At 42.9% G+C, this 27,993-nt stretch overlaps 1 non-coding gene across 2 annotated transcripts in view; it reads left to right on the top strand.

The window, feature by feature from the left end:
* Positions 1-27,993, top strand: part of LOC114285001 (uncharacterized) — a 100,950-nt gene that overhangs the window by 23,547 nt on the left and 49,410 nt on the right. The window lies entirely within an intron of this gene.

The following is a 27,993-nucleotide window of genomic DNA, read 5'->3' as shown; positions in this document are numbered from 1 at the left end:
GACTTGCAGAGCAGACCAGGCTTTATGGGCAGGTGCCAAAATTGGGTAGGATTGGCCCAATAGTTCTGTCGGGTTGGGTCTGCTTCGTGAAAGTCTTTTGATATTTTTCCCCAACAACAACCAAATCCTGGCCCAAAAAAATCTAGGCTCGACACAAAAAATCTGTTTATTTATTTGTTTGGATAAATTACACTTTGTCCCATTTATGTTTGATTACTTTTTTACTTTGGCTCTTAAATTTTTTTTTTATTTTACTTTAGCCCTTTAAGTTTCAAATTTTTTTCACTTTACTCCTAAAGTTAATTTCTATTCAAAATTAGACAGAAAATGTCATAATAACTATCACATAACATAAAAAATATATTATTATATTAGAGTTTAACTTTATGTTAAAGATATGAGTTATATATAATAAAATATTTTTATACCACATGACTATTAATGTGTCATTTTCTATTTAATTTTGAACAAAAATTAGTTTTAAGAGTAAACTGAGAAAAACTTGAAACATGAAGGGCTAAAATGAGAAAAAATAAACTTTAAGGGCAAAAGTGGGAAAGTGACCAAACATAAAGGGGGCAAAGTGTAATTTACCCTATTTATTTATTGGTTTCTTGGTTTTCAATTTTATGTTTGTAAAATAATTTACAAATAAAAAATTAAAACATGAAATAAATACAAAATGATGTGGTAGTGCAATATTTGTAATTTTGAGTTATGCTGACGGGCCATTTATTTTGAAATGAAAGAACACAGAAGATCACTTTAGTCAATATGAACTTTATGTATGAAAATTCTATTTGTATACCATTGACATTTCTTTATTGATGTTTCCTACTTTGTGTTTTCATCAATAAAAGTCTGTCTTTTGTTGATAAAAAAAAAAAAAAAAAAGTTTACACAATGCAAACCATGGCAAAACATTATTCTCCTCTGCCTTTTCCATGACAATTTTTTTGGTTAATAGGTTAGTAGAATTATATTGTTATAATAGACTAATGTCACTTCTTTTTAATAGCACATAATTATATCAAAATATTGTAAAACTACATCCAAACATCTCTTAAACACCAAAATTTCATATACAATTTATTTATAATTATTATATATGTTGAGTTATCTAAATTCTTTTGCTTCATGTTATTGATAGTTATGTGTTGTTATTTGAAAAAAATAATAATAAAAATGAAAAGAAGATGTGTTGACAGAGTAAAAGTAGGAAGAGATGGTGGCTATGATCGGTAGAGTGAGTGCGATGGGAGAGAGTGGGTGTGTAAATTTTTTTTTTATTGAAATACATTGTGCCTTCAAATGTAATTTTTCTAAAGAGTATATGTTGAACAATTTTTACTGTACTTAAATAAATTAATTTTGTTTGGGTACTAAATGACAAACAGAATATAAAAGAAAAATAGGAAAGGAGAGAGAATGTTTTATTACAAAAATCAAACCAATAAATAAATAAAAACAGATTTTTATTTTGTTACAAAAATAAAATCAGAATCTAATTTAAATAAATAAAAGCAAAGCAGAAAAATAAATTAACTTACTTGATTAATTTCTTGAACAATATTTTGATCTAGCCTAGTGTTAGACACTGTGTCCTTAAAACAAATTTGTCCTCTCCATGGTGCTTTTAAAATGTGGACGTCTATCTCCTAGGATAAAATGATCAACAACAAACAATAACAGCACTACAGATTATTTGTCCAACGAATTCACTAAGTGTTTATACTATTTCTCACATAAATTAAATGCAGCAAAATGCAAAGAATTATAACAGAGGAGAAGTACGAAAATTGCAGTAAAAAATCAAATGAGGGACTGCTTATTTATATAGGTGAAGTGGTGGCTTGGTGACTGCTAGTTTTGAATTAAACAGGTACAATACCCGTTCAAATGATTGACTGCCTATTTATATAGGTAAAGTGGTGGCTGCTAGTTTTGAATTAAACAGGTACAATACCTGTTCAATTTAAATTAAACAGATACAAAATCTGTTGGCACTGTTTGGACAGATAACCGAATCTGTTTGAATTTGAAAATTAAACAGATTTGAAATGTGTTCGGGTGGAACAGATTCGGTTTGGACAGAATTTCTGGAGAGGTGCATTACAAAAATATAAATTTAATTTCAACCAGAATTTTGAAATAAAAACAGATAGATTTTATTTCAAAATAAATAAAATAAACTCAAATATTTTTGGCCTAGACAAGCCCAACCCAACCTCACACCCGTGACCAGGCCCAACCCGTCCAAACGGCGGTGGCGGCACGTGGTTATTTTTGAGTCCAATGGGTCTAGCCCATAACCTCCCTCTCTATAAAACTTGGGTATCCCTTGGGGCACACCCCAAATTCCAATCCCATGCCTCATAAACCCACTCAAAACTTCCCACCAAATTAATGTGGGACAAGCCATTATACTAACCTTAAGGAATTTCTACCAAAACTCTATTTCCATGGAGCTCACTTTGGTTTCAATTTTTCATTCACCCGATAATGGTTTTAAACAACCAAATATACCACGTGAATCACAACGCGGCATAGAACGCGTTACCACTTAGACCTGCCAAATTTGGCATACGGGTCCCACCTAAATAATAGATCAAAGTTAAGAAAAAAATTCTATTTTTACTCGGAATTTCTAGAATTTCAAAACCATTTCTAACAGTATAATTATAATAATATAAAGTAAAAAAGTCACAATTTGTGCGTATAAAGAGTTAAAAAGTGTGGTAGAAATAGAAGCTTCACAAACAATTTCAAAGTAAGGAATCAATCACCAAATGTTGTTAGGTGGAGCAAAGGTTTCTACCGAATCCATATTAAAATGTGCATTATGTTCATTTATTTGAAGTATGAAATTCTCTTTATTCACTTCCACACGTCACCTCCTAAAATTTATCTTCTCTCATAGCTCCAAAAAAAAACACACCAATTTTAAAAACAAGACTTGATGTTGTAAACTTCGTAACCCCATAGAGAGACTATACTGTTGTCTTACCCAACATATTTCTTAATTTTATGTAAACAACAATTGTTTGAATGCAAAGTTTCAAATACTATATTCTATGTTTTTAGTTAATTAATTTTGTTTCGCTTTCAAGGTATGGCGGTCATGAGCTGTAGTTTTTTTCTTTTTTTCTTTCTTGATATGTCTCAGTGATCATTTTCACAAGAAATAATCTCTAATAAAAAGGATTAGAGTGCTAGCAGAAAAAGATTGATAAATCATCACAAGAAATCTACTATGGCCAAAATTTGATTGGCTACAGATGAAAAATTATATCTATAGATATATATTACCGGCTGAGACGTAAACTAATTCAACCTTAAAAACTTGTAAGACGAAAGGGAGAGGAGTTCATACTACAAAAAATATGAAAAAAATAAAATAAAGGGTAGATAAAGTTGTCAATTAATGGTTAGATGTTTCACTTACTTCTCTTTTTTGATTCTACTCCAAAGATTTTGATGCGATACTTATTTGGTATATGTGGAACGGAGAATTATGGACTTGTTTTTCAGAAAAAATTTTGGAAAAAATTCTCTACAAACAAATTTTTAAGAGTAATCAAACTAAACAAATTTTTTCAAAAAAAATCTCAAAATTTTGTTTGGTTACCTACTTTTCAAAATCACTTTCTCTTTCATACACATCAAATCAATCATTTTTTTTTAAAATTCTCTCTCCAAAACAATTTTCCAAAACCATTTCTACAAAAATGCAAATCAAATAAGTTTTCGTACTTTTTATCTCAAAAACTACTCTACAAACACAAACGTTTTCAACTAATAATTAGTTGTAGCAAAGTCTCAGACATCTTTGTGAATCAAAATAAAATAAAATGATATCCTATAAATGAAACTAAATTCCACCATATTCGTAAATTTACTATCATCCATCTCAAAAAAAATAAAATAAAATAAAAATAAATAAATAAATGGAGAAGGAGAATAAGGCTAAGTTTTGGAAGTTCAAAATAATCTATCTTTTTATCTTTTTTTCATCATATCACCTCTCTATTTTTCTGCACATTTTTTCTTAAAAAGATAAAAAGTATATTTATTTAGATCATTCTAAATAACCCCTAAGAAGAAGAAGAAGAAAATTATGATAAATCTTATATTTATAAATGCCCTTTGCTACGTGAATTAAGTGAAGAGTTGAAAAACTGATAAAGTTTATCCAGTGACATGTAACTACTATAACAGAAATGTATGACAGGTTTTCAAGGCTAGTAATTGTGGAGATATTGGTAAACAGATTGAATATATATATTCATCAGTAAGGGATTTTCTAATGTCCTATTGATTGGGGATTTGGAAAAGAAAAAAGAAAAGGTATGTGAAATTAGATAAAATGTAAGTATATTTTATTTACATTTTACTTTTATTTTTCATTTTTCTTTCTAAATCTTTTCTCAAATCCCTCAACCAAATACAGAGTAAATAGATAAATAATAAAATCAAAATGATTGTAATTTTTACTTCCTATTGAATAAATTCTAAAAAAATGACATTGGTCATATTTGATATAGTTTTTACTTACTACTTATGGGATAAAAATAATTTAAATAATTTAAAAAAAATTAATTATTAAAAAGCAAGACAATGAATATTTTAACTTCTATTTCTGACTAATCGTTTTTAATTTGTAAAAAGTTGCAACGGAAAATCCTGTTATACCTTTTTTTTTTTTGAACAAGAAAATGCCAACCGGCTTACAAAGAGTCTAGAGATAAGATAGCCCTAAGCGCCGGAGGAGGATGGGCAACCCAGTCGAGGGGAAGCATGCCTGTCAAGTTGCGAGAAGCTACCTAGTGGGCCGCACGATTGGAGCTTCTAGGTGACCAGCAGAAAGAAATGTTGTTCCAAGACTTTGCAGAGCGAATATCATGTATAATAGCCATGCAATCCCATGGAGGAACTAGTTCAGAGACACTCAACTCGATGACTGTTTTGCTATCTCCTTCCACACTGATTTGGCTGAGGTTGAGGGTTTGAGAAAAGGCGCAAGCCATTCGAACCGCTTGGGCTTCTCCTTGTAAGGTTGACGATACATGAACAATAGAAGTGCGACCATCGACCAGTTGACCTTCCCGATTCTGAAGAATGGCAGCCAGGGAAGCTTTTGACCCGTCTTTAGTGAAGCTGGCATCATAATTAAGCTTAAAGTGGCCCGGACCTGGTGGACTCCATCTGTGGCTAGGGGGCTCGGACACTGCTGCATTCGGCTGTCGAGCACCAAGGTGATTAAGCACATATAACTCTCTCCAGGCAGCTGTGGCTTGATACAAAGTGACCGTGGGATTTAGGGGATTGTGGTTAAAGACTGTAGACACCCCATTTTTGACCGTCCTCAAGACTTGGACGTCACCGTTTGAACACTCGGTGATTATCCATGTTTGTGTTCGTTTGGAGTTCCCGGAGGTCTCGGCTACGCGCCCTGCCTCAGGATCTCCGAACTTGACCGTTTTGTGTCTGGTTTTGCACCAAACACTTGTGTTTTGCCTTGGAAGGGCAGGGAATGCCTTGTGAGGCATCCCCACACACCACCGGCAGTGGCTAGAGGCCACCGGCTGGTTTTTGCTGCCGTCGGCAATGTATATTACCGGTCGGCACTATTTGTTGCCGGACGGCACTCCTTTTTGCCAAAATGGCATTTTTGGCCGGCCGACTACAGTGCATCTGCTTTTGCAGATATTTTATCAAAGCTGTCTTGCTTTGGCTCCCCTCCATACACGTGTATGGAGGGATCTCTCTCTTGAGAAGCTTGTCTTGTAAGCTTTACAAGACAAAAGGCTCTATAAGAGAGAGCCTTCTCTCTTGGCTTTAGGTTAGACACTTGAGAGACCTTAGATATTTTTAGACAGCCATTTTTAGGGTTTTGAGTTCTAGGGTTAGAAACCATACACTTTCTATCTCTATATCTCTCTCTTGTGTGTGTTTGAGTGCATTTGTGTCTTACTATTGCACACAAACACATAGTGTTTCACCTTCACTTAGCTACTGAGGTTCTAAGAGGTTGGTTTTGAAGTTTTGGAGCTGTTTTCAACCTAGAAGGAGCTGTTGGAGCACCATTGTTGAAGGGGTCTTCAAGGGTAACAATTTTGCCTCTTTATTCCCCAATCTTGCATTGTATTTCTACCTGTCTTTAAATCGTTTTTGAGCTTAGTGTATAATACAAAAAAGTTCTGTTTTTTAGTCCTCTTGATTGTTTATTAAGAGTGTTTTGTGGTTTGGAGGTGTTTGACCCCTCTTAGGTCTTGAAAGGCCCCATTTTGTGCTATTTTGTGCAAGTTTCGAGACTTTGGTGTTTGGGCCTCTTCACCACTGAAATCTTGAGGGATTTCAGTGGTGGAGATGGTGCCTTGAAGTCTCCAAAAGGGGAGGGCCACCCCCTCTCCTTGTTATCCTTGAAAAGGACCCTTTTTGGCCTCTTGAGAGAGCATCATGTTAGAGTGTGTATTGATCACGTTTTGGTTGTTTTCCATGCTTATTATGCCATGATATAACCTTGTTGTGTGTTGGTTTTGGTACACCATACATGCTTAGCATACCTACCATGTAATGCCATGTTATTGCCTTAATATGCTTTAGGTTGTTAGCCTTTGTTCGAGCATGTTTTAGGTCTAGTTTTGTGAAGCTTGTGTGCTTATTTTGCCATGCTAGAGGTCTGTCCATAGTTGTTTGGGTCGGATTTGGCATGCTTAGTATAGCTCCTTTGCATTCCGGCTTGTTGGCCCGAAGTGTATGAACGTATAGCATGACATTCTTGCATTGATTTAGTGGTTTGGGACTATCCACCATGTTATTTCAGTCCACTTATCATGCTCATATGCTTGCATTTCATGACCCTTTTGATGTTTCAAGAATTGATGTTTCATGCTTCATGTTTATGCCATTGTGTATGCCTCTAAGATTAGGTCATTTGGATGCCATCTAAGTGGTTCTTGAGGCTTACTTTTGCATGATTTGGGGCTGTTTTGATTCAATTTGGTCATTTGCATCATGAGTCATATGGTCATGTTTTAGGTCCTTAGGTTTGGACTCATGCATAGCTTGCATTGGTAGGTTAATTTGACATCATTTCCTACATGTTTTCAAGGCTTATAATGCATGTCATATGTCCATGATCATTCCCTTCTAAGTGTGCTTAGAAGTAGTCTTTTGATGCTTAAGCATTTAGGCCTCCAACATGTGCATGTGTGTACGTGTTTAGTCCTTTGTTTTGGTCACTTTGGCCATTGTTTTAGGCCTAATTAGAGTTGCCTAAATTATGTATAAGTCCATATTTTCATCAATTTGCATTGCCTCATGTTTGCTTGTATGCATGCATAAGTGTCTTGCCATGCCATGTTGCATACTTAGCTTGTATGCCTAGGTTGCATTGCATCTTGCATGCATGCCTTATTCCTTGACTTGGTGATAGGAATTGGGCCTTGGTTTGTTTGTTTGGTTTGCATTTCATTTGACATGAAAGTTGCACACTTGATTCTTTGGGCCGTCATGCATGGAAATGCGTGATTGGCGGTCCGAGAATCGAGACACATGTCCTTTTGAGTTACAAACATGATAGGGGACATGATTGGTGCATACATTGCTTGAATTGTATTGCCATGCAAGTTCTGTCCTCTGCTGCTGTGAGTTGCAGGTTTTGCAGGCATTCTTTGCCGACCGGCAGTGTACATTGCCGACCGGCAATTATTCTTCTGCCGATGGATCAATTTTGTGCCGATGACCACAATTTGCCGCCGATGGTGACTCTACTCAGCCGGTGGTGAGTCCCAATATCCAGAGAAGCATCCTTGAGACTTTGGTAGTCTTCAGAGGGGCAGAGCAGGGAAAACAGAGGCAGACTATGCATGGCGGTGCAATTCCGAGCAAGACCCGAGCATGCGCTGCATCTGGCTCTCCTCCCGAGGCGGTTTACTGCTTTTCCTAGCTTAATTAGTTTGATTAGCTGATTAGGAAATTTGTAATATTTAATTAGCTTGCGTAGTTAATTGATTTGTATTATTTATTTGGTCCCTCCGGGCGAGGGCAAATCTGTAATAAGTGTGGGTGAGTGTGTGTATGTCTTCCAATCCCCACTTCTTTCTTCCCTTTTATTTACCTGCTTTGATGGTTAGTATTAGGGCATATTTAAAATTAGCATACCTTATGCTATGCATGCGTGCATTCATCCATTTGTTTTACATGCACCGGGCTCGGTACATCACGCTAACTGCATTTGTACTTCAATTCCAAATTGAATACGTGCATCAATTGACTGCATTTCACATGCCATGCTTAGGTTAGCCGAGCCTACTCTAATTGCATTTTGCATGCGTTGCATTAGCCACTCTAACATGAACTAGGATCATGCATGTTTGCTAACTAGTTTATTGTTTTGGCACGGAGTACTATGTTAGTATTTTCCTGCTTTAGCATACTGCATGCGTGCGAGTGTTGCCATGACAGCATGCTTACCATGTGGCTAGATGCTTATGCGTATAAATTGTTTGAATGCCCGTGGGTGAAGGTTGGATTGTCTGAGTTGGAAAAACTCGTTGAAATTCGTGTTTTAGCCTACTTACGAGTAGCAAATTCCAAAGTACTTTTTTTTAAGACAAACGGATATGCAATGCTTATTTCCAAATTAGGCAATCTAGTCTATACTTGTTTGCTGCGCGCATAACATAGTAACGCTAGGCTAATAATTGGTTTAAGAACACATAACGTTTCAAAATCGGATATCATGGTTAGTAGAGGCCGATTTTCGGACCGGGCGAAAGAGGGTGCTCATAGCTGACCTTCCCCGATCGTACCCAAGCTCCCGAGCCGAGACAGCTCCGGTGATGTCGGACATGTGGCCTTCGGCACCGAGTCAGGGTTCCTAAATTCCCCCATAAATAATATTTAGGTGGCGACTCTGTATCTGGCAAAGCAGTCCATGTTTGGCACTTCTTTCCTAAAATCTGTTTTCTCAAAACGATTTGCCAGATTTGGACTCTTTGGTTCAAGATTAAGAACCGTGACACAAATTGAGTCTGAACTGTAGTAGCGGGGCCCCCTCGCGGGCACGTGCTACAGTTTCTGGTGACTCTGCTAGGGATTTAGAGAGCTTGACTCGAGCTCGTGATATCCCATGTTTGATTTCATTTATGTGTCTCTTTGCATTGCATGTGCATTGGTGCGCCTAGGAACACAGTGTTTGCCATCTGCCATTCCTGAACGGTTTGCTGGAGGCTTGTCTTGTCAAGACATGACCATAAGGCTGACCGGTTATGGGCTCTGACAGTATGGGAACACAAACCCCGGTTTTTCCTGGGCACCCGTTTTGACCATTCGACCTAGTGCATATTCGGATCTGTAGTGACCATTCCAAGTTAGGACAGGTTGCTTACCCGATGTTAGGTTGTTTGAAACTGCTGCGTGCATAGTGAAACCCTAGCTCTTGACAAAATAGGACAGGGAAACCCTACCCAACATAGGGGTGTTTTGGCTCTTTTTATTTGCTATGTGCTTTTAGGGTGTTGCTCTACAGGAAAGTACATGTCAGTTTGCAAGTATAAGTATCGGGCCTGAGGGCACCAGTATCAGTGTTGTTGAGAAATCAGTTATCTGCGGGTATCAGGTTCAGTTTTTGGAACAGTGATTTCTGGGAACAGTGATCAGCAGTAGAGTACAGTTGTTCAGCTACACCAGTGTTTGATCTGTTTGGGCTGAAATGCTGTTTGTTTCTCCTTTCAGTTCAGAGTGTCCAGAGAATTGGTACAGAATAGCCAGTGCTTCCCCTCGCTGAGGCAGGGCTTACGATGACGCAGAATTCGGAAGAGATCGTGATTATGACGGCTGCATTGGAGCAGGGGATCACTCTACAAAGTGAGACCAACATTGATATGCCACATCTACCTAGGTCGCCTGTTGCGCACTCGGTTTGGGCTCCGGGCTATACCAGGCTCGCGAGCCTACTACATTTGAACTAATGGGGATGATAGGTGATCTCCAGAGGTCTGTGGCGGATCTCGCCTACGGAATGTCAGCTTCACCTCCAGCTGCACCATATGCCGGGAGTTTTGTACCCCAGGAGCCCCCGCTGTTGGGGCGAATTGTGATTGAACTTAGCCAACCGGAGATGGCCTCCAGCTATGGTAATGACATATCAACATCAACTCAAACCCTCGATCAGGCTGAGGCCAGAGGAAAAGACAAAATGAAGGCAGATGCCGATCCCATTGAACAACTGCTGTGGGCAGTCGAGGCTTTGAAAGCCGGGGGGATGAACAAGCAACAAATATTCGCAGTTGTGGCAAAAACTGTGGAAGATGCTTTCCCCACTCCAACCGAGGGTAGTTCAAGCCAGTCAGAAAATCGGGATAGGCCCCGTCATGCCAGAACAGTTCCTCCTGTTCCCGCCCCTGCACCCGGGAAAGATCAGAAAGCTAAGGTGGCGCCTGCCGACCCTTTTGCTTGTGCAGCTAGTAAGAGCGCTCAAACCCCAAAGTACCTGCCCCGGGGGCGCAGGACCTTTCATGCTCTCTACTTGCCTTTGTCTAAGGCACTTCAGATCCTTGCCGAGAGGGGGCACCTTAAACCCTTGGAGCCTCGGCCTCTCCCGAAGAATCTCCCTGCTACGCATGATGCTGCTCAGTACTGTGCGTACCACCAGCAGACAGGCCATGCTACCGACAATTGTTTCCGCCTCCGTCATGAGGCGCAAGATTTGATTGACAACGAGGTTATCCTCCCGCCTACCTCAGTCAAGTCCGTTACCACCCAGTTATTGGATTTTGAGGACATAGATACTGCAAGTATGTAATCAGAAGGTGAACCACCTGCGGGCGGTATCTGGATGTATTTTGAATGTGGCGTCTGGCACGCATTTTTGAGTGGCTGTGAACGCTAGCTTTGTAAATCCTGGCTTGGGTATCGAGTCAGTCTTTTGTTTTGAGTCTGTCTCTTTGTCTTGAGTCAGTCTTTTTTGCTTAAAGGTCTGTCTTGTTGTAACGAGTCAGTCCCCTTTGTATAGAATACCAGGTGATTCCGGGGTTGTTGCCTCGAACACCGTTGTCTTGTAATTACCCGTTTTGTTTTTGAGTCTGTTTCTGCCGAAAGGCCAGTTACACCAACAAATCTGAATGAAACAGTTGTTGCTATCTCACTTTCATGCTTGCTTTCAGTTTAAGTGCCAGAGAATCTGATTGGGCCGACAGTACATCTCGCCTGCTCTCCTGCGCACCAAACTCATTGCATTAACCTAAGTTTTTCAAAAACCTCTTTCGAGCACTGCGGTGATAAAAACGAAGAGGAAGGAATTCCTCGGGTTTTGTAAAATTTTGATCATTTTGAGAAAAAGAGAGGCGTGCTAAGCCTTTTAATGAATGAAATCATGCTTATCGGCGTGAGTACTGAGAAGGACCCTGGCTTGATCTAGATTGGTTCCACACTATCTTCGGCACGAGCAATTTATCGCTTTCTTAAAAACTTTCAAAAAATGTTTTACACAGCCCTGTGAAAACCAGTGTGGAACCGCTCTTGAGATTGTGCAGCCTAGGATCGCTCTCAGCCTCAAGATCCAACCTGCCCGTTTCGAACCTTGAACCCGTTCAGAAAGTTCAAACGGTCAAACGTCATGCAAGGTCTGTATGGCCAGATCAAAAGCAGCTCCAGAACAAGAGGCACCAAGGTCGAATCAAAAGATCAGATCTCACCAGAAAGAAGCTCGTGGAGCAACCATGATGGATTCTTCAGCAAATCATTGCAACAGCCGTTCTCCTAGACACAGAGAGGCTTCAACTTCAAAAAAAACATTTGACATGGACTTGTTACACTTTTCCCCTTTGAGAGGCTCGCTGGGCCGAAAACCCGGAAGGGCGACCCAGGCAAAAGTTAGAGCAAGAGAAAAATACAAAAAAGAAGCAAAAAAAATGCAAAAAAAAAAAGAAAAAAAAAAGAAAAGAAAAGAAAAGAAAAGAAAAATGCGGAAAAGGTAAAAAATGAACAAAAGAACAAAAGAAAAAGTGAATAAAAAGAAGCTCGCAAGGTTGAAAACCCGCATCGGGTGCCTTGGCAAAAGTTAGAGCCTGAAAAGTGAAGGTTAAAATACCCGAGTGTACCTTAACCGGAACTACGTGAGGCTTGATTCCCATGTTTGGGATACGTAGGCAACTTCGTCATGAAGTCCAGCCCCCAACGCTTTCATAGCGTCTCGGTCCATGCAATGGTTTCGACATCATCCCAAAAGTCCAGTCGCCAACACCCTCCAAGGTGACTGTGTCCATATATTTGTTGTGACTGTCTTCGTCACCTCTGTGTCCAAGAGCTCGACCATCGCCAATGAAGACTGTCTACGGACTGCTGTGGCACTATCCAAACAAGGGGCAACTTTCCGTTGCCATGAGTCGTCGCGAGACGCCATTCAAACCAACTTTCCATTGCCATCCACCCCCTTCAAGCCAGGGGCAATTTTCCACTGCCTCCGATCTGAGGTTGCACATCTCAAAGAGTAAGTTCCATGCTCGTTGAGCATTGACTGTTTGCAAAATAGTTTTTGAAAATTTTTACTGAGGTCGACTATTTTCTCAAAAACTATTCCATTTTCCAAAACTGGACCATTTTCTTGGACCCAAAAGGGAAAATTTCAGTGCTTACAGCCTGACTTGTATGGTTTTCAAATCAAAAATCGAACAAGTACGTTAATCCGACTCTCATTTTGATCGAAACTGTTTTAGTAGAAAGCAAAAACAAAAAATGGTCAAAATGATGAACTAGGGGCACAGTTGAGCCAGGCGTTCTGTTTCCCCCCCCCCCCCCGCCGATCGTCAACATACTTGCCAGAAGGGCACTCTACCCACCAGAAGAAATAGCCGTGAGCTAACGGTGTTGAGCACGAACCCTCAACTTCCTATTCATTCATTGATCACCTTGGGGAGGGACGAAAAATGAGAGAATGAAGAATAGAGAGGTGTGAGTTGAGAGAAAAGTGAGGAAAAGGGTTTTGAGAGAAAATCCGAGCTTGAGGGTCGAGTGATGTGAGAATCACAAATCAGAAAGGGTGGGAAACAATACCCAGAGAAACTGGCTCCTCGTGATCAGAGGTCCCCCGTCTTCGTTAACGCGTCTGTGTGTCGTGTCTTTTGATTTGTCGGTTTCATCCTTTGCTTTAGGTTTCTTCCGAGCGTGTCTCGTTATGTTTAGGTCGCGTACCTTTGTTGAGTCTTTCCCCGCTACGTTCAGTTGTAGGCTCGATACCCCGGTTTGAAAAACCCTTATTCAATTTCAAAAATCATTTATGCTCAGAATGCTGTGCCATTCTCTATATTTGAGCGTGCTTCAACTCCAGCTGGTTTCACCCCCCGTAGGCCGTCTTGTCAGATTGGGCTATTTCGTTCAGAATTTGCTGTGTGCAGAATGAACCGAATGCTGTGTTTTGGGCTGTATGCAGATTAATCCCCAACAGAGTAAGGGCTGTGTGTCTAGAATCAGGCAGTGGATTGCTTGGGTTTATTTTGCTGTTGGCTGTTTAGTTATCTGATTATTACAGTGCAAGTGTTCAACATTCGTACAACAAATCATATTCCATTTACATTGAAGTGTAACATGATGTGATGCGATGCAATACATGAGATATGTAAATGTAACACTTTTTAAGCAAAAAAATTTGTTCATTTCATAATCTTTTTCAAGTACAAAGTTTTGAGGAAAACAAAAATCTGCCTGCGGCAGTACAAGGTAATCTAACTACCAACAAAAAGGAAAAGTACAAGAAAGAAGAAAAACAACAAAATCTGTATCCGTATCCAGCGACTCCGAGGGCCATCAGTCTGTCCTAGTCCTCTTCCTGGACGAAGGTCCAGGAGCATCATCAGCATCGTCGTCAGAGCCCGAGCTAGTGCCGCCTCCGGTCTCCTCCTTCGATGACTCCGCCTCTGACTCTGCCTCCGCCTCTGACTCGTCATCCTCATCATCGTCATCGTCAGGGACGGGAGCCCGCGAACTGCTTCCGGCATAAGTGCGCCCCGCCTTGGTACGGGGGAATACTCGGCCCTCCTCATCTCTCCCTCGGGCGGGGATGGAAGGCCCAGCCGGAGCACCTCCTACCCCGGGAATCTGGAAGGGAGGTTGAAAAAGTACATAAAAGGCAAATGCATCAGTATACCGTGAGCAGTGTATCAGTGCAGAATGCAGTGTGTGAGTACAGTGTGTGAATGCCGTGAGCAGTTTATCAGGGCAGAATGTAGTGTATGAGTACGGTATGTGAATGCAGTGAGCAGTTTATCAGTGCAGAGTACAGTGCAGAATGCAGTGTATGCAGTGTATCAGACGCTGTGAGATCAGTGTGTCAGGTGTTGTGTCGTGTATCAGATTACGTGAATCAGCTTGTGAGTGATTTGAGGCCGTGATCAGAAAAACATACCGAAATGCTGTAGAGGGCCAGGAGATCAAAGGTCCGCTGTAGCATCCCCATCATGGAGGCATTCATCTCCAATGACTGCCGGGTATACTCAGAAGAAGCCTGCAAAAATATCAGATGCATCAATATTCTATGGAATATCAAATAAACTGAAATGAAATGACTGTACAAAAATGCAGTAATGCATACCGGAGGCAAGTCGGGGACACCGACAAACTCGTGATCAGCCGGCGGAGGGGCGAAGGGGATCTGATAGGTTGCCCCGCCCTGCCCTCGGAAAGTCAGTGAAGTAGGCAGAACAGGCCAACCGGTCCCCCGTCCCCCCTGAACTCCGCCCCTGCCACGGACTCGGGCCCTCCTCGAAGCTCCAGCTCCAGCTCCCGCTCCTGTCCTCGCTGCTAGTGCCACGGGTCTAACTCCCTCAGCTCGACGGCCGCCGCTCAGAGGCCGCATAAGATACGTCTGTACATACTCTCGGTAGTCGCCGATGCCTCTAAAGCAGGTCGCCTCCCAACCGATGGTATAGTCGGCCATCTGCTCAATAGTGAGCCTCTCGGTCTCCCTCATATCCTCGGGAGGGTGAACCGGGACTATCTGCTCTGGTAACCCTAGGGTCTGGCGTAGGAAACGCTCACCCAGGTACCAAGCCTGACAGACCGGGCCCTCCAACAAGATCCGGAAACGCGAGGTCTCATCGGCACCGGCAAACCGATCCCGCGTCATGGCTGCCAGAGGAGCCCATGGCTGCCAGGTGATCTGAAAATGCAATACAGTTTGTTATCTACTGTTATTGAAATGTGCAGTGGAAAGGCGAAGCTTAAATAAACTGCAAGTAAGACATACCTCTGCGGGGGTGATGGTGTCGAAGAAGCGCCGGAAGAAGCCGAAAGTCTCTCGCGGCCTCCGGGTGCATCTCCCATCAAAGCGGCGCGAAAAGGGGACGACCAGAGGAGTCTCCGTGACTGGCACGGGTGCAAGCCTAGGAAAGTAGGCGTAAACCCACAACTGCAGAGAAAACATCAATATGATTATTAGATAAAGCAGAATATAGAGTAAAAGCAGAAATAGCAGAACCACGTGTTGTGCAATGTATTGTGCAGAGTGTGCAGTGTGAGCAGTGTACAGTCAGTGTAAAGCAGAGTGTATGTGTGTGCCGTGTGTACAGTATACAGCAAGTATAAAGCAGACTACAGTGTGTGCAGTGTACAGAGTACAGAAAAGATCGAAAAGCAGAAATGAAAAGCGGAGAAGAAACGTACCTCCCAAACACGCCAATAGCCCCCGAGCAACTGTCCGCTATCGCGGGAAGCTGAGCTCATGTATCCGTAGAGAGTGGCCAGAGCGGCGCCACCCCAGTCGTAATGCAAGATGCCTCGGACGTCCACCAGTGCGCTGAGTAGGCAGAGAGGCACGGTGTTCGCCCGGTCGACGAAAATAGTCGTCCCAAACAAGAACATGAGGAAGCCGCGTGCGTACCTCTCCACGGCCTCCGGAGTCATCGGGGCTGCATCAACAAGGGTGGGCTGGACCCGGAACTGCACCTCGAACCAGGAATATCGGACATAGCCTGGACGGGTGAGGGGTGGCACCTCACCGAGCAAGTGAATCTGAGCGGCAGTCCACTCGTCCATGTCAATATCGAAAGGGATCGGATCACCCCCTACCCCGATGCCTGTGAGCATCGAGAAATCGTAAGGGGTCATCGTCATGTCCCTTGCCGCGGAGAAATGGAATGAATCGGTGGTGTCCCACCACCTCTCTACCAAAGCGGCGATGAGAGGTCTGCATGTAGTGAGCCTGGAGAGTCCTCTGCAGAAGGCGCCGAAACCCGCCTGGTCCACGATGCGACGGACCGCATTGGGAAGCTCGGCGTACCAGTCCCGGGCACCGGTGTTCCCATACCCACGGATGGTATGGGAATCCCCCTGTAAACCGAAAACAACAATTGCAAGGCAATATTCAAAATGCAGTTCTAAGCAGTATATAGATGTAGCATGTGTGCAAGTTTGACAGGTTTAAACAAATACCGAGTGCCGGTGTGCTTACAGTGAACTACAACGTGTGATGCGTCAGCGTGTTTGGGTAGTTCAGTACAGTATAGCATGTGTGCATATTTTCAGACTCAAGCAGATACCAGGCACCAGAGTGTGCAGTGAAATACAGTGTGCGCCGTGTGTTTGGGTGATTCAGGGCTAGTGCAGTGTGTGTGCATGTGTCAGTCTCAAGCAGATATCAGTTGGAAGTATGTTTACAATCAACTACAGTATACAGGGTATCTGAGCTAAAGCAATTAAAGAGCACAACTAGCTACGACAGTTTTGTATCCTACATTGCAGAAAGTAAAGCAGAGAAAAGAGAGTTACCTCGGAAGCGTCAAAGGACAGGTGGGAGGTAGGCTCACGCAGTAATAGCTCGGGCAGCACGTGCCACTCGAAGCTCCGAAACTGGCGCAGTCCGTCGGGGGCAGAACATGAATCGCCAGCCGGTAGGTCGCCGGGTCGAATGGGCCCTCGCTCAAGGGTAGGAGCTCGACCTCGGGATCCATCTCGTGATCCGGGGGAGTCCCACCGCGTGGAATGTCATCCGCCATATCAAGAATGATGAGAAAATAGCCGGAGGAAGGAAAATCGGGCTAGAATATGGAAAGTCAACCGAAAAGTCAACTCCCGAGAAGGCCGAAAATGACCGAAAAGGCCGGGATGGGAAAAGGGCACGGAAATCAAGAGGAAAGCGAGGGGAACAAACCCCAAAAAGGTGGGAACGACAAAAGAGACACCGAAACAAAAATTTGTTCGGTTGAAAATGTCCGAAACGCGAAGAAAATCGTGAATCCGACGACGAAACGGGCGTAGAACGCGAAGAAACGGAGGAAAGAGGAGAGGAAAACACTCTAGAGAAAGAAAGTATGGGTTTTCGGCGGAGAAGGAAATGAAAAAATAGGGTTTAGAAACCCTATTTTAAAACACCCGTGGTGAAATGTCGAATCTGCCCCGACTCAGGAACGTTTTGCCGGTCGGCAACATTTTGTGCCGTCCGGCAGAATATTGTGCCGATGGGATTATTTTTCAGCCGATGGACAGTCGGTGGCTTCTTCTCCCGGCTGGTGGTGTTCCCACAGCCTTGTTTAGGCCATATGAGTAGTTTTTGGTCTTCATAGCTCAAGAAAGTACAAGAAAGTGTACCTCCGACGCTCAACCGGCCTCCGTTTTGACCTCGGGTCGTGTCTTCTGTGCGTAGCGCTCGAACTCATGCAAGGTGTATCCTTTTCGTATCCTTTTGGCTTTTACGAAATTCAAAAGTTGCCCTACGTGCATCGCATATCAATCGCACTGTCTTGTGCATCGCATATCAATCGCACTGTCTTGTGCTTTTAAAAAAAAACCACCGCACTATCTTGTGCATTTCAAAATCACTCGCGCTGTTTAGCGCATCGCACTGTTTTGTGCATTGCATTTCAATCGCGTTGTTTAGCGCATCGCACTGTCTTGTGCATTTCAATCGCGTTGTTTAGCGCATCGCACTGTCTTGTGCATTTCAAAATCACTCGCGCTGTTTAGCGCATCGCACTGTTTTGTGCATTGCATTTCAATCGTGCTGTTTAGCGCATCGCACTATTTTGTGCATTGCATACGCACTGTTTTGTGCATTGCATTTCACTCGCGCTGTTTAGCGCATCGCACTATTTTGTGCATTGCATTTCAATCGCGTTGTTTAGCGCATCGCACTGTCTCGTGCATTTCAAAATCACTCGCGCTGTTTAGCGCATCGCACTGTTTTGTGCATTGCATTTCAATCGTGCTATTTAGCGCATCGCACTGTTTTGTGCATTGCATATCACTCGCGCTGTTTAGCGCACCGCACTGTTTTGTGCATTGCATTTCACTCGCGCTGTTTAGCGCATCGCACTGTTTTGTGCATTGCATTTCAATCGCGCTATTTTGCGCACCGCATTGCACTGTTTTGTGCACCTTACTTGCATCTCGCATGTATCCTATCGCGCTATTTTGCGCACCTCACTTGTACTTGTTAGTACATTGCATTGTTTTGAATATAAACCGGCTTCGCGTGGCATATAAGCCCAATTGTCAAAGTTTACATTCCGTGTGGCACGTGTGTCACATTTGTATCGTTTTACATTCTGTGTGGCATGCGTGTCACACTTGTATCGTTTTACATTCCGGGTGGCATGCGTGTCACACTTGCATCATTTTGCATCTTATGAGGCACGCGTGTCTCATTTGTATCGTTTTACATTCCGTGTGGCATGCGTGTCACACTTGCATCATTTTGCATCTTATGAGGCACGCGTGTCTCATTTGTATCGTTTTACGTTCCGTGTGGCATGCGTGTCACACTTGCATCATGTTGCATCTTATGAGGCATGCGTGTCTCATTTGTTTCATTTTGCATCCTATGAGGCATGCGTGTCTCATTTGTTTCATTTTGCATTTCCACGAGGCATGCGTGTCTCATTTGTATCATTTTGCATCTTATGAGGCACGCGTGTCTCATTTGTATCATTTTACATTCCGTGTGGCATGCGTGTCACACTTGCATCATTTTGCATCTTATGAGGCATGCGTGTCTCATTTGTTTCATTTTACATCCTATGAGGCATGCGTGTCTCATTTGTTTCATTTTGCATTTCCATGAGGCATGCGTGTCTCATTTGTATCATTTTGTATCTTATGAGGCACGCGTGTCTCATTTGTATCATTTTACATTCCGTGTGGCATGCGTGTCACACTTGCATCATTTTGCATCTTATGAGGCACGTGTGTCTCATTTGTATCATTTGCATCCTATGAAGCATGCGTGTCTCAGTTATATCATTTCGCATCGGCATGTGTGCCCCATTTCCATTAGCATGCGTGCCCCATCTTCATCGGCATGCGTGCCTCATTTTCATCGGCACGTGTGCCTCATTCTCATCGACATGCGTGCCTCATTTCCATTGGCATGCGTATCACATTTTCGTCGGCATGTGTGTCGTCATTTGCATTAGCATGCGTGCCTCATTTGCATTATCTTACATTCCTTGCAACCTGCGTTGTCTTACTTTCATTTGCATTGTCATGCATGTTGCTAACGACATTGTACCTGTTGAGTTTGTTTTCTTTTCAGGCACGATATTGTATGTACGGTTCATTTGAGGCTGGAGCGACCAGATGAACCGCACAGGTATGTCTACACGGTCTAGGAGACCTTAAATGCTTGGGAGGTGCGAAACCTCCGGTGCATTGATGTGTGCAGTTTACCTACATTGTTATGCATTCCTCGTGCAATCTACACGGTCTAGGAGACCTTAAATCCTTGGGAGGCGCAAAACCTTCAGCACTTTGATGTGTGCAGTTCGGTTGCATTGCCAGGCATGTCTTAAGCCACAGGTATATCCACGGTCTAGGAGACCCTAAATCCTCTGAAGGTGCAAGTCCTTCGGTGTTTGTCGTGCCCGAACGACTTTCTATAAGTTGCACTATATATGTATTTTAAAGCCACGTGTTGTCGCGCATTTCATGCAACATACATTTTATACATCATTTGCATTTCAAAAAACAAACAAAAAAAACACACAAAACATGCATCATTAGAATGTAGTGCATATTGCATTCTAGATTACATGCATTCATTGCATTGTAGCTTTATGGCTCGCGCCTTTCCATGTTGAGCTTGGTCTGGTATGTGCCCATACTTTTCATGTCGAAGCATAGTTCAGTGGACCGTTCTATGTTAGTCGCGGCTTGTAAGCGTACATGCCTTTCCTAGGCAAAATTTGGTTTGGCCTGCGTGCCTTATCCATCGTATCATATCCATATCCATTGCATTGTAGCTTGCATGCATTTACCGCATTACCTCCGCCTACGGCTCGCGCCTTTCCATGATTGAGCTTGGTCTGGTATGTGCCCATACTTTTCACGTCGAAACGTAGTTTAGTGGACCGTTCTATGTTAGACGCGGCTTGTACGCGTACATACCTTTCCTAGGCAAGATTTGGTTTGGCCCGAATGCCATTTCCATTGCATTTTAGATCGCATGCATTCATTGCATCACTTCCACCTATGGCTTGCGCCTTTCCATGTTGAGCTTGGTCTGGTATGTGCCCATACTTCTCGTGTCAAAGTATAGTTCAGTAGACCGTTCTATGTTGGACGTGGCTTGTATGTGTACATGCCTCACCTAGGCAAGATTTGGTTTGGCCCGCGTGCCATATCCATTGCCACCTCCCCAGCATATCCATATATATATTACATTGTAGTGTAATTTTTGCATCCAGCATTAGGATCATTGCCCTTTCTCCAGCGGGTCGTTTCCCCACTTGTGTCAATCCCCCCCAATACTCGTTCTTGTGTCTGTCTACGATGCTCATAGTTCAGTAGACCGTTCTATGGTAGACAGACTTGTTACCTCCATCAATCTATTTGACATTTGTGTGGTCTCGAACCACTCGTGATCGGATCGTGATTCAATTGCTTTGCATATAGTTTGCATTGTTTCAATTGCACTTTCATTTTCATTTATATTGTTTATACATTGTTTTGTATATATTGCATGATCATAAGTTGTGTCCGGCTCTGTGCATTGTCTTGCATTTTGCCCCTGCCTTCGGGCGCATATCTTGTTTGTCTTGCATGTTTGTCTAAGTCTTCGGCCTTGTCAAAAATGGGTCGTCTCTGGGCTTTGACATTCACTCCCGTTTCTGTTATGACTTTCGAGTTCTGTCAAAGAGGGGCAACTGTAGACACCCCATTTTTGACCGTCCTCAAGACTTGGACGTCACCGTTTGAACACTCGGTGATTATCCATGTTTGTGTTCGTTTGGAGTTCCCGGAGGTCTCGGCTACGCGCCCTGCCTCAGGATCTCCGAACTTGACCGTTTTGTGTCTGGTTTTGCACCAAACACTTGTGTTTTGCCTTTGAAGGGCAGGGAATGCCTTGTGAGGCATCCCCACACACCACCGGCAGTGGCTAGAGGCCACCGGCTGGTTTTTGCTGCCGTCGGCAATGTATATTGCCGGTCGGCACTATTTGTTGCCAGACGGCACTCCTTTTTGCCAAAATGGCATTTTTGGCCGGCCGACTACTGTGCATCTTCTTTTGCAGATATTTTATCAAAGCTGTCTTGCTTTGGCTCCCCTCCATACACGTGTATGGAGGGATCTCTCTCTTGAGAAGCTTGTCTTGTAAGCTTTACAAGACAAAAGGCTCTATAAGAGAGAGCCTTCTCTCTTGGCTTTAGGTTAGACACTTGAGAGACCTTAGATATTTTTAGACAGCCATTTTTAGGGTTTTGAGTTCTAGGGTTAGAAACCATACACTTTCTATCTCTATATCTCTCTCTTGTGTGTGTTTGAGTGCATTTGTGTCTTACTATTGCACACAAACACATAGTGTTTCACCTTCACGTAGCTACTGAGGTTCTAAGAGGTTGGTTTTGAAGTTTTGGAGCTGTTTTCAACCTAGAAGGAGCTGTTGGAGCACCATTGTTGAAGGGGTCTTCAAGGGTAATAATTTTGCCTCTTTATTCCCCAATCTTGCATTGTATTTCTACCTATCTTAAAATCGTTTTTGAGCTTAGTGTATAATACAAAAAAGTTCTTTTTTTTAGTCCTCTTGATTGTTTATTAAGAGTGTTTTGTGGTTTGGAGGTGTTTGACCCCTCTTAGGCCTTGAAAGGCCCCATTTTGTGCTATTTTGTGCAAGTTTCGAGACTTTGGTGTTTGGGCCTCTTCACCACTGAAATCTTGAGGGATTTCAGTGGTGGAGATGGTGCCTTGAAGTCTCCAAAAGGGGAGGGCCACCCCCTCTCCTTGTTATCCTTGAAAAGGACCCTTTTTGGCCTCTTGAGAGAGCATCATGTTAGAGTGTGTATTGATCACGTCTTGGTTGTTTTCCATGCTTATTATGCCATGATATAACCTTGTTGTGTGTTGGTTTTGGTACACCATACATGCTTAGCATACCTACCATGTAATGCCATGTTATTGCCTTAATATGCTTTAGGTTGTTAGCCTTTGTTCGAGCATGTTTTAGGTCTAGTTTTGTGAAGCTTGTGTGCTTATTTTGCCATGCTAGAGGTCTGTCCATAGTTATTTGGGTCGGATTTGGCATGCTTAGTATAGCTCCTTTGCATTCCGGCTTGTTGGCCCGAAGTGTATGAACGTATAGCATGACATTCTTGCATTGATTTAGTGGTTTGGGACTATCCACCATGTTATTTCAGTCCACTTATCATGCTCATATGCTTGCATTTCATGACCCTTTTGATGTTTCAAGAATTGATGTTTCATGCTTCATGTTTATGCCATTGTGTATGCCTCTAAGATTAGGTCATTTGGATGCCATCTAAGTGGTTCTTGAGGCTTACTTTTGCATGATTTGGGGCTGTTTTGATTCAATTTGGTCATTTGCATCATGAGTCATATGGTCATGTTTTAGGTCCTTAGGTTTGGACTCATGCATAGCTTGCATTGGTAGGTTAATTTGACATCATTTCCTACATGTTTTCAAGGCTTATAATGCATGTCATATGTCCATGATCATTCCCTTCTAAGTGTGCTTAGAAGTAGTCTTTTGATGCTTAAGCATTTAGGCCTCCAACATGTGCATGTGTGTACGTGTTTAGTCCTTTGTTTTGGTCACTTTGGCCATTGTTTTAGGCCTAATTAGAGTTGCCTAAATTATGTATAAGTCCACATTTTCATCAATTTGCATTGCCTCATGTTTGCTTGTATGCATGCATAAGTGTCTTGCCATGCCATGTTGCATACTTAGCTTGTATGCCTAGGTTGCATTGCATCTTGCATGCATGCCTTATTCCTTGACTTGGTGATAGGAATTGGACCTTGGTTTGTTTGTTTGGTTTGTATTTCATTTGACATGAAAGTTGCACACTTGATTCTTTGGGCCGTCATGCATGGAAATGCGTGATTGGCGGTCCGAGAATCGAGACACATGTCCTTTTGAGTTACAAACATGATAGGGGACATGATTGGTGCATACATTGCTTGAATTGTATTGCCATGCAAGTTCTGTCCTCTGCTGCTGTGAATTGCAGGTTCTGCAGGCATTCTTTGCCGACCGGCAGTGTACATTGCCGACCGGCAATTATTCTTCTGCCGATGGATCAATTTTGTGCCGATGACCACAATTTGCCGCCAGTGGTGACTCTACTCAGCCGGTGGTGATTCCCAGTATCCAGAGAAGCATCCTTGAGACTTTGGTAGTCTTCAGAGGGGCAGAGCAGGGAAAACAGAGGCAGACTATGCATGGCGGTGCAATTCCGAGCAAGACCCGAGCACGCGCTGCATCTGGCTCTCCTCCCGAGGCGGTTTACTGCTTTTCCTAGCTTAATTAGTTTGATTAGCTGATTAGGAAATTTGTAATATTTAATTAGCTTGCGTAGTTAATTGATTTGTATTATTTATTTGGTCCCTTCGGGCGAGGGCAAATCTATAATAAGTGTGGGTGAGTGTGTGTATGTCTTTCAATCCCCACTTCTTTCTTCCCTTTTATTTACCTGCTTTGATGGTTAGTATTAGGGCATATTTAAAATTAGCATACCTTATGCTATGCATGCGTGCATTCATCCATTTGTTTTACATGCACCGGGCTCGGTACATCACGCTAACTGCATTTGTACTTCAATTCCAAATTGAATACGTGCATCAATTGACTGCATTTCACATGCCATGCTTAGGTTAGCCGAGCCTACTCTAATTGCATTTTGCATGCGTTGCATTAGCCACTCTAACATGAACTAGGATCATGCATGTTTGCTAACTAGTTTATTGTTTTGGCACGGAGTACTATGTAAGTATTTTCCTGCTTTAGCATACTGCATGCGTGCGAGTGTTGCCATGACAGCATGCTTACCATGTGGTTAGATGCTTATGTGTATAAATTGTTTTAATGCCCGTGGGTGAAGGTTGGATTGTCTGAGTTGGAAAAACTCGTTGAAATCCGTGTTTTAGCCTACTTACGAGTAGCAAATTCCAAAGTACTTTTTTTTAAGACAAACGGATATGCAATGCTTATTTCCAAATTAGGCAATCTAGTCTATACTTGTTTACTGTGTGCATAACATAGTAACGCTAGGCTAATAATTGGTTTAAGAACACATAACGTTTCAAAATCGGATATCATGGTTAGTAGAGGCTGGTTTTCGGACCGGGCGAAAGGGGGTGCTCATAGCTGACCTTCCCCGATCGTACCCAAGCTCCTGAGCCGAGACAACTCCGGTGATGACGGACATGTGGCCTTCGGCACCGAGTCAGGGTTTCCTAAATTCCCCCATAAAAAATATTTAGGTGGCGACTCTGTATCTGGCAAAGCAGTCCATGTTTGGCACTTCTTTCCTAAAATCTGTTTTCTCAAAACGATTTGCCAGATTTGGACTCTTTGGTTCAAGATTAAGAACCGTGACACAAATCGAGTCCGAACTGTAGTAGCGGGGCCCCCTCGCGGGCGCGTGCTACAAAGACCCAGTCGTTTCGAGATTTCCAAATACACCAACCCACCATCGCCACTTTCCCAATGATTTCTAGCTGTTCTGATTTGTTGGAGCACATATTCATAACAGAGTAAGTCCACTCAGCAACATAATTGCAAACTTGCATATTAACTCGAATGCCAAGGTCGCTACCGAAACAGACAGTCCTAGTCCAAGGGCAGTGGAACAGAAGGTGTTCAATGGATTCAACCGGACAGGCACACGCTGGGCATTGACTCGATGGAGCACATTTCCTGCGAAACAGGTTTTCCTTTGTAGCTAACTTATTCTGACACATACGCCACCAAAAGTGGCGAACTTTCGGAGGGATGTTAAGAAACCAAATCAAACTCCACATGCTCGCCGGGGGGGGGGGGAAACGGGGGACTCCGCTAGCTTGGAGTCAAACTGGAGAGAATCTTGAATTGCAATATGATAACCACTGCGAACCTCATAGTTACCTTTCGGAGTATAATTCCAGATGACCACATCAGCTTGGTCTTCACATGAGATGGGTATGGACCAAATATGAGCAAGAACCTCTGCACTAACTACATTTCCCAATTTATTGATATTTCATTCAGTGCTATTAGGGACAATAACATCAGAGACTTGTGAGATACTGCAATCCAGTGGCCGAGAGTTCGGAATTTGAAACCCAGGTAAACTTGGTATCCACTTGTTCTCCTAAAACTTGATAGATTTACCGTTGCCCACTTGCCAGCGAACACCGTGCTCAAGCAACTGCCTACCTTGAAGTAGGCTAGCCCAGGCCCAAGAGGCCTTCCTCCCTTTCTGTGCCTGCATAAAATCCGTGTGAGGGAAATAGATCCCTCTCAGAATTCTCGCGCAATAGGAATGAGGAAATTTCAAGATCCGCCAAGCTTGCCGGGCCAGAAGAGCTAAATTAAATGCCTTGAAGTCTCGAAACCCCAAACCGCCCTGCGACTTAGCAACTGAAAGACTTTTTCAATTAACCCAATGAATGCGACGACCATCCGGATCTCCTCTCCACCAAAAATTACTCATAAAACCATTAAGTTGATCGCAAAATTTTTTGGGAAAGGCGAAACAAGCCATAGCATAGGTTGGGATTGCTTGTACCACCGATTTAAGGAGTGTTTCACGACCCGCTTGAGATAATAAATGCTGCTTCCAACCTTGCATTTTTTGAACAGCCCTTTCAATCAAATACCCAAAAACTTCCGTCTTTGATCGGCCCCAAAAGGAAGGGAGACTAATATATTTGGAATTGTGCAACATGGGGGCAAAGCCCATAAACGAGCAGATCTCTTTTTGAACTGGCACTGGGATGTTGGTTGAAAAACGAATGCTGGACTTCTCCCAATTGATCAATTGGCTCGAGGCAAGGCAATACTCCTCCAGACAAGTTTTCAAATGTTGACATTGGGCCACGGAAGCAGTAGAAAAAAGGAGGACATCATCTGCAAAAATTAAATGGGACAAGATGGGGCAATCTCGACTCAACTTTATGCCCTGAAACCGATTATCAAAAGTGCTCCTGGAAATCATTCTTGAGAGAACATCATCAACCAAAGTAAACAAGTAAGGTGAAATTGGGTCGCCCTGACGGAGACCTCTTTGAGGAATGAAGGCGGCTCGCTTCTCCCCATTAGCAAAAATTGAGAAGGACACCGTACTTACCACTGCCATGATCCACTGAACCCAAACTGAACTGAACCGAACCCCATTTGGAGAAGAAGAGCCTCTAAGAAATCCCATTGTGTGTGGTCATATGCCTTATTAAAATCTAACTTGATCGCCATCTCATAACTAGTGCCAGTCTTCTTCAGTTTTAGATGGTGAAAAGCTTCATGAGCTACCAAGATGTTATCTTGGATCAAACGCCCTGGCACAAATGCTGACTGTTGTGGGGAGATCACACTTTTCAGGATTGGTTTCAATCTATTGGCCAAAATTTTGGAGATGATTTTGAGGGTGAAATTACACAAGCTGATGGGTCGGAATTGAGTGAGTTTTTCTGGGTTAGGCACTTTGGGGATGAGGACCAAGTTGGTATAATTCAGTTCTCTTAAGAGATGGCTAGTAGTAAAAAAACTTTGAATCGCCGAGCAGACATCATTACCCACCACCTCCCAATAAGTTTGGAAAAAGATACCAGAGAAACCGTCAGGTCCTGGTGCTTTCAGAGGTCCCAATTGAAATGCTGCGGATCGAATTTCAGCGTTGGACACCGGGTTGGTTAAAGAGGCATTCATCTCTTCGGAAATAACCTGCTAGACAGTGACAAAATGTGATCAAAGTTTCGGGAAGGAATGCTGGTAAACAAATGAGAGAAGTAATCATGGAGATGTGAGTTAATCGCCTCATCAGTGGATAACCACTGTCCATCCTCATTTTGCAATTTAACCAATTGGTTCCGTTGTCGACGCTGGATTAAAGTGGCATGAAAAAATGCAGAATTCTGGTCTCCCGACTTTAAGCAATTCACTCGAGATCGTTGATGAAGAAACATCTCCTCACGGAGGAGCACTCTCAAAATGTCATCTTGAGTCTCCTTTTGGGCAGCTACGTTGAACTCGGACCAGTCAAGAGCTTGGAGATGAGACAACTTGGAATTAAGCTCTGCTAACTTGGTTCGATTGTCTCCGAATTCACTTCGAATCCAAGATTTCAGCACCAGTTTGCAGCCTTTCAATTTTTGACACAATTTAAACATGGGAGAGCCCCTATTAACCTCCTCCCACTTAGCTCTAACAACTTCAAGACAGTCCCGAGAAGTTGTCCACATTGATTCAAACTTGAACAGACGAGGCACTCTTTTAGGGGGGAGACAAGTGTTAAGGATAAGTGGACAATGCTCTGAACCAATAAGAAGCTCATGAAAAAGTTACGCATGGGGGAAAAGTTCTCGCCAATCCACAGTTGCCACTGCTCTGTCAATTCTTTCCCGGACATTATGCCTCCCCGACTGGTTGTTTGTCCACGTAAAATCATGACCCTTGAACTCCAAATCCATTAGAACACACTCCTGGAGCAATTGTTGAAAGCCCAAAATTCTCCTAGCTATAGGTCCTGCGCCCCCAGTCTTTTCCCAAGAGGCCCCTATCTCATTAAA

This window comes from Camellia sinensis, chromosome 9 (assembly GCF_055761805.1).
Source record: "Camellia sinensis isolate YWXY chromosome 9, ASM5576180v1, whole genome shotgun sequence".
NCBI classification, from domain to species: domain Eukaryota; kingdom Viridiplantae; phylum Streptophyta; class Magnoliopsida; order Ericales; family Theaceae; genus Camellia; species Camellia sinensis.
Note: the sequence above shows the minus strand (reverse complement) of the source record. Positions and strands in the feature narration are given on the sequence as shown.